The following is a 9798-nucleotide window of genomic DNA, read 5'->3' on the forward strand; positions in this document are numbered from 1 at the left end:
ATGGTTTAGTAGTGCTACAAACTGAACTTTCATTCTCTTAAGACACAGATACAGTTGATTCAAATGAGTTTTAAATCAATTAAGCAGCTATAAAATGCTGATTCAACTGTATCATCTTATTAATACTATTTTGAAATATGATCTTAACTTTCTCAGATGGAAATTTAAAGTTTTGGAGAATATAATCTCCACTCTACAAGTATTCACAAGTCTCAAAATTTTCTTCTCCCAATTTTCTATGAAAATTTCCAAAGAAATTAGTAATTTTCATTCAACATGTTACCCAGGGCTTAATCAGTAAAATTTTCAAATTATCACCCAATTTCACTACCAATATTTTGCCATCACTAAGAAAAAATATGCCAAATTGATAAAAGTATCATTATAATGTAATTAAAGTCTGAATAAGTATTTTCCATTTCTTATCCTTTTCTTGTCCTCCTGAACTTTTTCACAGTATTGTATTTGTTCCAAAAATCATACATCACTTTGTTCTAAGAGTTATAGATGTTTGATGCTCTGCTGTATTAAATGTACCATCTCACCAACCCTTTTTAAAAGAGCAAACTTGCATATGTTTAAAAAAAATGTATCTCAATAATTTCAGAAAAAATATTTTTCTTCAAAAGAATTACTTCAAGGATTTTTTTTAATGGAGAAGGGGAATAACACCATAATTAAAATACATATTTTCAGCCTTGTCTTAGAAATCAAAATGCTAGCTAGCATTAGTAGCAAATCATAAACCGAAACAACTGTAACTCAAGGCTCACTTAGCAGTAATTCTAAAAACTAAATGAGGAACTGGAACACCATAATTTAAAAAAAAAATTTAACAACCTATGTACTTATTTTCTATATTCTGAATTTCAAATGAGACCAGCATTCAGTAAGCTATTTTAAATCCCATTTGTATAGAAAACCGACACTATCTGACACCATCCAAATTATCTACACTTTCCTTCAATTTTTTTTAATCTGTTGTGATTACAAAAGCGATCCATCTGTCTCACAGAAAGACCAGAGGAGAAAAGAAAACTCACACAATTCTAATTACCCAGACATACATCACTGCTAAAAACTTTGGTGTATCTGCAGCCACGTGGTAAAAACTTATTCAGGCAAGAATCACCAATAGACACTAAATTTAGGAAAGTCTGACAGGAAACAGAATATTTACACAACCTCAAAATACCTTCCCACAAATTACTTAATGGCAAAAAGAGAAACAGTAACTATACGATGGAGAAACTACTCCACACCTTAACCAAGCAATCAAAACGAACTACTGGTAAGGGGCAAACAAACATTAAGCATCCAGATGATTAAAACAAAACAAAACAAAAAACCCACATACTGCTTATATAGTATTCCAGAAAAAATGCAAAATCTGAATCTAATCATGAAGAAACCTTAAATAAACCCAATTGAGGAACACTGTTTAATAACTAGCCTGCCAAGGTCATGAAAGACAAAGAGACCTGAGAACTAAACGCAATCTGTGATCCTGAATTGGCAATTGAACCAGAAAAAAAGTACTAATAAAGGGCATAATTGGGACAACCGATGAAAATGGAATATGGACAACAGTCTAAATGAAAGGTATTACATCAATGTTAAATTTCTAAATTTAACCATTCTGGTTACTTAAGGAAAGACGCTTGATCTTAAGAAATGCATACTTAAGGGCGCCTGGGTGGCTCAGTTGGTTGAGCGACTGCCTTTGGCTCAGGTCATGATCCTGGAGTCCCAGGATCGAGTCCCGCATCGGGCTCCCTGCTCGGCAGGGAGTCTGCTTCTCCCTCTGACCCTCCTCCTCCTCATGCTCTCTGTCTCTCATTCTCTCTGTCTCAAATAAATAAAATCTTTAAAAAGAAAAAAAAAGAAAAAAAAAGAAATGCATACATAAGAGAGCATCATATATGCAATCTACTCTCAAATAGTTAAGAATTTCTTTTTACATGTACAGAGAATATGGCAAATGTGATAAAATGTTAAAAATCAGGGGATCTGAGTAAAGGGTTTAAGGGAAGTTTTGTACTGTTCATGTAACTTCTGTAAGCCTGAAATTATTTTAAAATTAAAAAATTAAAACAAAAAAACCTTGGTTTTTTGGCAGTATTCCTCAACATACATGCATATAGGAATCATCCGTTTGATACTATTTAGTTTCAGAAGCCCTCCCAAGTACATTTGAACATCCCTGAAAAAAGGCAATTGTTTTACAATGAATTAAGTGTCCTTCTCTTGCTCTCCATCCAAGCAAACTCCCCCACACCATAAATACACACTTTACCACCATCTCCTTAACCAGTCACAGCTAATTAAAGGGATCAAGATGGAGAACAGTGGCTCACTGACACCTTGCCAATTCCTGTGAGGTCCAACTGTACTTTCTTCAAAAAAGTTCTCTAAGATTTCCCTACAGTCTTATAACAAATCTTTTACTTAAGCTAGTTGTAGTTGATTTCTGTACCTTGTATCCAAACAAACCCTGAAACAGCAGGCTTTTGAGAAGTAGAAATAAACAGTGCAAGGAAAACAGTAGTTACTTAATCTTTTGTCTGTGCTTGAAAATATGGTTTTGCGGGGGGCTTAATGGTAAGATGTAATAAGGTTGTGTCAATTCAGCCAATTATGCAGCTTCATTTAAAGAGAAGCAGCAGAAAAGCAAATAATTCAAAAGGAACAATCTTAATTTTCTCAAGAAGAGCTACTATGTATCAGACCAACCTCAGAACCCCATCAATTTATGGCTAATGAAGCAGAGTCTCAACCTTTTAAATCAGTCACATCAAGAATCTTCCCATCTTTTGGCACATCATTAAAGAGAAAATGGGTTTTCAAATTCCTGAAACTTGTCTTTCTTTAAACAACATACAAAAAACAAGAGCAATTTAACAGGTCTCTCTGTAAAATCATAAATAGAAACTATTATATTTCATTATTAGTCTGTGAAATACGAAAAAAAGTATTGGGAGAGTGTATCTTTCTCATATATAGTCCCCCGATATGTAAACTTCTGGGGGGAAAAAAAAAACTGTTTTCCCGACAATATCCTAAGTAATACTTAATTCTTCTCACCACATTCCTCACTTTTTGCTAAAAACCATTGACACTAGGCTTTACCTTATTCTTAGACCAGTGAGAAAAATGGGAAAACATAATTTTTAAAAAAATATATTTTATTTATTTGTCAGAGAGAGAGAGCGAGCACAGCAGGGGGAGCGGCAGGCAGAGGGAGAAGCAGGCTCCCCGCTGAGCAAGGAGCCCAATGCGAGACTCGATTCCAGTGGGATCATGACCTGAGCCGAAGGCAGACGCTTAACCGACTGAGTCACCCAGGCATCCCCATATTTAATCTTTAAATTTACTTAACTCAAATAAGTTTAAAATTATTTATCATAGTAAATTCAGTTAAAGTCTTTGAGTAAAAATTATGTTATAAATACCTTTTGAAAACAAAAGTCAAAATAGATTTAAACATTAAAATTTTTTCTGGTCTCAGATAAAATGTTAGATAACATAATTCTGTGAACTTGAACTTTAAAATTATCTTACGAGGGGCGCCTGGGTGGCTCAGATGGTTAAGCGTCTGCCTTCGGCTCAGGTCATGATCCCAGGGTCCTGGGATCGAGTCCCACATGGGGCTCCCGGCTCAGTGGGGAGCCTGCTTCTCCCTCTGACCCTCTCCCCTCTCATGCTGTTTCTCGCTCACTCTCTAAAAAATAAATAAAATCTTAAAAAAAAAAAAAATTATCTTACGAATACCACAAACCAAAACAATCTCAATCCCACTGTTCCATTAATTAACTTTATGCCACAGGCTCAGACCTTAAATGCTGCCACCAAGTTAGCTATAACACAGGTGTGATTACTCAATGTTCTTTCTCAATTATAAACTTCAGGACCAAGATGTTTATTCCTTTCGTTTAACTCTAAATTAAGCAAACATCTAAGAGTTGCTAGAAAATTCTCTTTCTTCTCCAACTGTACAACTAGAATAAAGAAAGCTGCACAAATCATTTTGTTTCTCAGGTCCTGTCTTAAAACCAGATTTCACACTTAAGCCAACTTTAAAATGCAAAAATAAATATTTTAACTAAAAATAATGGACAAGTAGTTGATTACTTACTCACTGAATTACTATATTATAGGTTACTTATGCATGAAAAGCCATAATATCTGTTTTGATGGCATCATAATTCAACACATCAAAAAAGAATTCTGATTGACTTGTTGCATTAAAAAGTACAAGATCCCAAACAGCTTAAATAGTTCTTGTAAATAATCAAATCAGATTTTCCAATAAAGCTGGAAAATTCACCTAATACAAAAATGGCTTTCCTAAACTATCTAAAATTTTATTTATGAGCTATCTATGAGGAGGAAAGAACTGATTTCATATTAAGGGAAAACATTTATCAAGTGAAATGTAAGACCCAGCTATTTTCTTGACTCTGACTTAAGTAAAAAGCATCCTAGTGGGCGCCTGGGTGGCTCAGTTGGTTAAGCGACTGCCTTCGGCTCAGGTCATGATCCTGGAGTCCCGGGATCGAGTCCCACATCAGGCTCCCTGCTGAGCAGGGAGTCTGCTTCTCCCTCTGACCCTTCGCCCCTCTCATGTGCTCTCTCTCATTCTCTCTCTCAAATAAATAAATAAAATCTTTAAAAAAAAAAAAAAGCATCCTAGTTACTAATGGTTAATAAAAACTTCTCGTATTCTTAAAGATGCAAATAACATCTAATTAACTTAGCCTTGGTCACCACCATTTGATTTTTAATGTAGCACTTAGCATGAGTGCTCACAATAACAAAAAAATTCTTTTGGTTAATTCCTACCTCTCTATAAAATACTGTTTAATTGCAAATGGCAAGATTTTTAAATACTGCACTTCAAATTTGGTGCGCTAAAAAAATATTTTCAACCATAAATACTGCTCTTCCATATTAAATAAATTTTTAATACATATTATCTGTTTAATATTAAAAAATAAGGCTCTTCCCAACACTTGTACATTACAAAAGACAGTAAAAAAAGAGACAGTAAGCCACTCCAATTTTAAACTCAGCCTAAAAACTAACATTTATACAGCAATATCTAAAATAGTATCCTTGTTATTTTGCCAGTCGACACAAGAGTAATTTTACCATAAAAAATAATTCTATAGCTAACATTAAAAAGTCTCCCTGAACACAAGTATTTAAACATTTATTCTAACATGACAAGGAACAGTCCCTGATCACCCTGAATATTTGAGATGTGTTTGCTTAAATGAGCTTTAAATGCAACAAATAATTGAGCACCTACTCTCTACTGTGAATAAATCCTTTGGAAATAAAAGCTAATTACACATTATGAAAATATTAAAAAAATAAACAGCATCTTTTACAAAGATTCCATACTAATATTTCTTTAGCAGTTTTTGATAGCTCTTCCAAGTCTTTTTGGTTTTCTCCATTTTAAATACTCAATGATAACACACATTTAAGTCCCAGTATTAACTTCCAGAAAAGCAGAGCTGTTAGGATTTATATAACAGACTTTTAAAAGTAAAACCATCAGGCGCCTAGGTGGCTCAGTCATTAAGGTCTGCCTTCGGCTCAGGTCATGATCCCAGGATCCTGGGATCAAGTCCCACATCGGGCTCCCTGCTCAGCAGGAAGCCTGCTTCTCCCTCCCCCACTCCCCCTGCTTGTGTTCCTGCTCTCGCTATGTCTCTCTCTCTGTCAAATAAATAAATAAATAAATAAATCTTTAAAAAAATAAAAAAAATAAAAGTAAAACCATCGGTATTACACTTTGATGCATGAAAATGGGTACATTATTCTTAGAAATAAGAAACCAATTTAAGAAGTTAGACTTTCACTAAGACCACTAAGGTATGTGTTAAAGGGAAGAATTTCTCCTAAATTATTAATTGGCTTTTATCCTCACTTCCTCATTTTAGATCCAAGAAGTCCTAGAGCTTACTGTGGTATACATGGTAAAAATTCTCTGGCTGGAAGCTGTAAGACAGACAAGCCAAAATTGTGAGAGAGTTATCAGAGATCTGAAGAGTTGAAGGGAAATGGAGGAACCCCGTAAAGGTTCTAAACTTAAATTGAGATCAAAAGGATCCTATAACGTACACTGACAATAAAAGGGAAGTATGATCAAAATATAGTCTCTAAAAATAAAATTTACTCTCCAATTACATTATGATTTTCTACAAATCCACTTAAACAGATAAAACCTAATCCCTCAAAACTCAGCTACCCTAAGAACAAAGGCCATTTGACTAGTTTTCCCCCCAAGAGACCTACTGTATCAAAACTCACTGAGAATAAAAAACCATGCCTACCCTTTTAAAAAATTTGCCTCTACACTCTAATTTAAAACACAGAGAGTCAATCGGGTATACATTAACAAAAACCAAACATTTATAGCCATGTTATTTATAAAGTAACCATTTAAAATAAAGTACGATATACTTAAAACATATTATCAAAACAAACAAAATCCAAAGCAATGAAGCAGCCCAGTATGAAGAAAGCTAATAGCGTGAACGCAGCTTTTCTCATAATTTCTAACTTGGCATTGTTTATTTGAAACCAAGTAAGTCCAAATGCTTTGTGTGTCTAGACCTGATCAAGGTCACTATCAAGAAAAAACAATGGGTGTAGACAGTGTTCCCTCCCATGGCTACATAAACCACATTTCCTTAAGAGTATACTGATTTCCTACACATTTGATATTAAGTTTAAAGTACCAACCTTCTGAACCACAGATCTTAACCACATAGTCTATAAAACAAACGCACAATCTTTACACTGCAGTTACGGATCCAGACCTACATGATCACTCAGAGCATAATAAAATGAGTATTGACCAGAAATCCCTACACAAACTCTTACTACCCACCAACATTTCATTTTACAATATTTCAAAGATTCTAAGTAAGGTTATGTGCTCACTCTTCCATGATGAAACTCTCTAAGCCAGTTATTTCTACAATTATTTTGTAGAACAGAAAGTTAATTCATATATGAGCTTCAAGATTCTCTTGTTCCATTGTAAATATTAGAGCAGAATTTACAGTGGAAATAAAAGAATCATGAAAGGGTGTATACTCTCCAACCTTTTTAAGAACTACTGGATTGAAAGGCACTCATCTTTCGGTTAGTCCATATCAGAATGGTCATTAAATGCCATTAATGGCCCACTGATATCTCATTGCTGAGTTCAGGCCAAAAAGATCAACCCCCCACTACAGAGATGAATTTTAACCATTCCCACTTTTTAAAATACTGTTAAATGATACCATTTGATTTTCTGCCTCAATCTATTAGATTCTGAAATTAGCATAAAATGGATTCAAGACCCTCTATTACAGTATGGCTGTTATTTAAATCATTAAAACAGACTAAGTTCCACATCCCAAAATAGGTAAACGGGCATGGGGGGGGGGGGTTCAAGAACTAAAGCCTTACTTTTCTACTTACATAATTATGATAGTATGCTATAAAACAATTTTAAAAGATAGCAAAGTGTGTAGCTGCACTTCATGAAATATACAAACTTAGAAAATTCTTAAGGAATGCTTAAATATATGAGAAAAATGGATGCAAACTATAATAGTGAGAAGAACAAGCATCTCCACACCCAGTGAAGTAACAGGTTTAGGCTTGTTTGTACAGCTCCCTAAAAATTAATCTGACAGAGTACAAAAACCAAAATTCACAAATTTGGTCAAGAGGTGGATGGGAAACATTTCACTCTAAATTAAAACATCTAGTCACACAAAATGTTACACTTATACACTTACTAAACATTTTAACTTACTTTAGCACAGTGAATAAAAAACACTTGCACTAAGCAGAGCAAAAACTATTCCTTGTCCCAAATATTTGTTTTTTAAATGTTTAAGAGCACCTACCTCACTACTGAAATTTCTAAGGCTACCTGACTGGTTTTTTTTTTTCCGAAGTGGTGTCATTTTATTTGCCTCTCAGGAAAAACCAATCAAATTAATCAACTAAAACACAGCATTGTAATTTGCAGTAAAATCAACACATTTTTGTAAACTATTTGGGAAAGAAAAGCAGCACAGTCTTTTCATGTAAACATAATAAGCCTGTAATATGCTGCAGACAAACGCACTGCATGGGGTGTGGAGGACCCGAGCTGATTAGATTACCACAACATCAGCCTGGGGCCGCCATTTTTAGAATCTGTAAAGGACAAAAGAGGGAAATTTCACTTTTTACTTCCCATCTCGGAAAATAAAGGAAAAAACGGGGCCATCTTCCAATTAGGTATTGATGTCTCCAGCCTAGAGTTGAATGCACCTCACTTAATTCTCTCCAAGGTCTCCAGAACTCCAACACCTTACGTTATTCACATCTCTAAAAGGAGGGGAAACAGGCACCAAACACACACACACACACACACACACACAAAACAAAAAAAACCCCGGGGTTTACTCCAAAGCGAACTCTAGCGATTTCTCTCTGACTTTAAATTGTATCATTCTTAAGACTCTAGCAAGAACGGATCTCTACGGAACTGAGGCCAGTGGAAGAGAGCACTCCGGATTGTTTTTTCTCTCTCCCCTCCCTCGTTTAGCACAGTGAACCGTTTGTTTCTCTTCTGTATCTGCTGCCACAGTGTCTGTGCCAATCCCTTGGTCAAAATAAGCTTTTCTGAAATGTGCCATGTTGTGGATTCTAAGCCTCCGGTACAGTAAAGGACGGCGAGAATGCAAGAGGAGTGGGGGAGGAGACTGAGAAGGCTGGGTACTGGGGTGACCACCTCTGGGGCGGGTTTACCCTCTCCCGGAGAGGATGAGGAGCTGTCTTGTTCTCCCACAAAGGGAGATAGAGACCCAGAGCGTCCTTTTAACCCCCTTAGTATTTACCAGAAAATTATACCAGAGAAGGCCAGGCGATTAATGGAAGAAGAAAATGGGGCCTGTACGGTTTTTCAGCACCTGAACAAGATGCGGTCGAGGAAAGGGAGAGCTGGCAGCTCCTGGGACTACTTCGACACAAACCCTCCTAACAGTCACAAGCCTCCCTCCTCACCCAAGCGCCCTTAACCCGCTGCCAATAAGGAGTGCGCCCCCTCCCTAACTCCCACTCTCAAGGGGGTTTAACTGCCGGTTTCCCCTTTCCCCAGCCCTAAAACCCGCCATAATGCTCCCTTTCTAGGGACAGGGAAGAGAAAGGATAAATTCGATTCAAACAAGCAGCGTCTTGCTCCAGCCCAGACACCTGAGAGTCAACGCCGACTCCCCCAACCCCCCTCCCCAAAGCATAAAAATGAGAAAGCCCCCTCCCCCTTGAAACACGCGTCCCTCCACCCCTCAAACCCCAAGAACTCCCAAGGAGACGACAGGCACTGACCTGTGATGTTCACACACCAGACACCCGAACCCCTTTATCTGCTCGACCCCCAGAGAGTCTCTCCACACCTCCGCGAACAGACGACCCCCCGACAGCAGCCACTGCGGACAGAGGACCCGGCTCCACACACCCCCTCCCCAAACAGCAGCGCGCAGCCTCTTCACCAGCAATCAAGGAGTAGGGGAGGGGGCACCCAAACAGTCAACAGGAACGCAGAGGCGACGGCAAAGCTGCTCAGAGTGTCTATGCCCCCTCTGTTGCCGCTCCCGAACTCAGGCACGGTCTCCGACTCGGCCCCCTGCGCCCGCTCAGTGTCACTGCCTCTCGCTCTGGGAAAATGGCGGCGACGGCGGCGGCGGCCGCGGCGGCGGCGGCGGCGGCGGCCGCGGCGGCGGCGGCAAGTGCACGGGG

General features: G+C 37.7%; 1 protein-coding gene across 3 annotated transcripts in view; it reads right to left on the minus strand.

Annotated features, from left to right (window-relative positions):
- The window catches only part of KMT2E (lysine methyltransferase 2E (inactive)), a 91964-nt gene extending 82225 nt beyond the window's left edge, over positions 1–9739 (minus strand). For all 3 annotated transcript variants that reach the window (XM_035020390.1, XM_035020389.1, XM_035020392.1), the window contains exon 1: positions 9388–9739. The gene's annotated coding sequence lies outside the window, so the exon portion shown is untranslated. The remainder of the gene's footprint in view (positions 1–9387) is intronic.
- Between the last annotated feature and the right edge of the window lie 59 nt (positions 9740–9798).

Source organism: Mirounga leonina, unplaced genomic scaffold, assembly GCF_011800145.1.
Source record: "Mirounga leonina isolate KUSES-001 unplaced genomic scaffold, KU_Mleo_1.0 Mir_174, whole genome shotgun sequence".
Classification (NCBI taxonomy): domain Eukaryota; kingdom Metazoa; phylum Chordata; class Mammalia; order Carnivora; family Phocidae; genus Mirounga; species Mirounga leonina.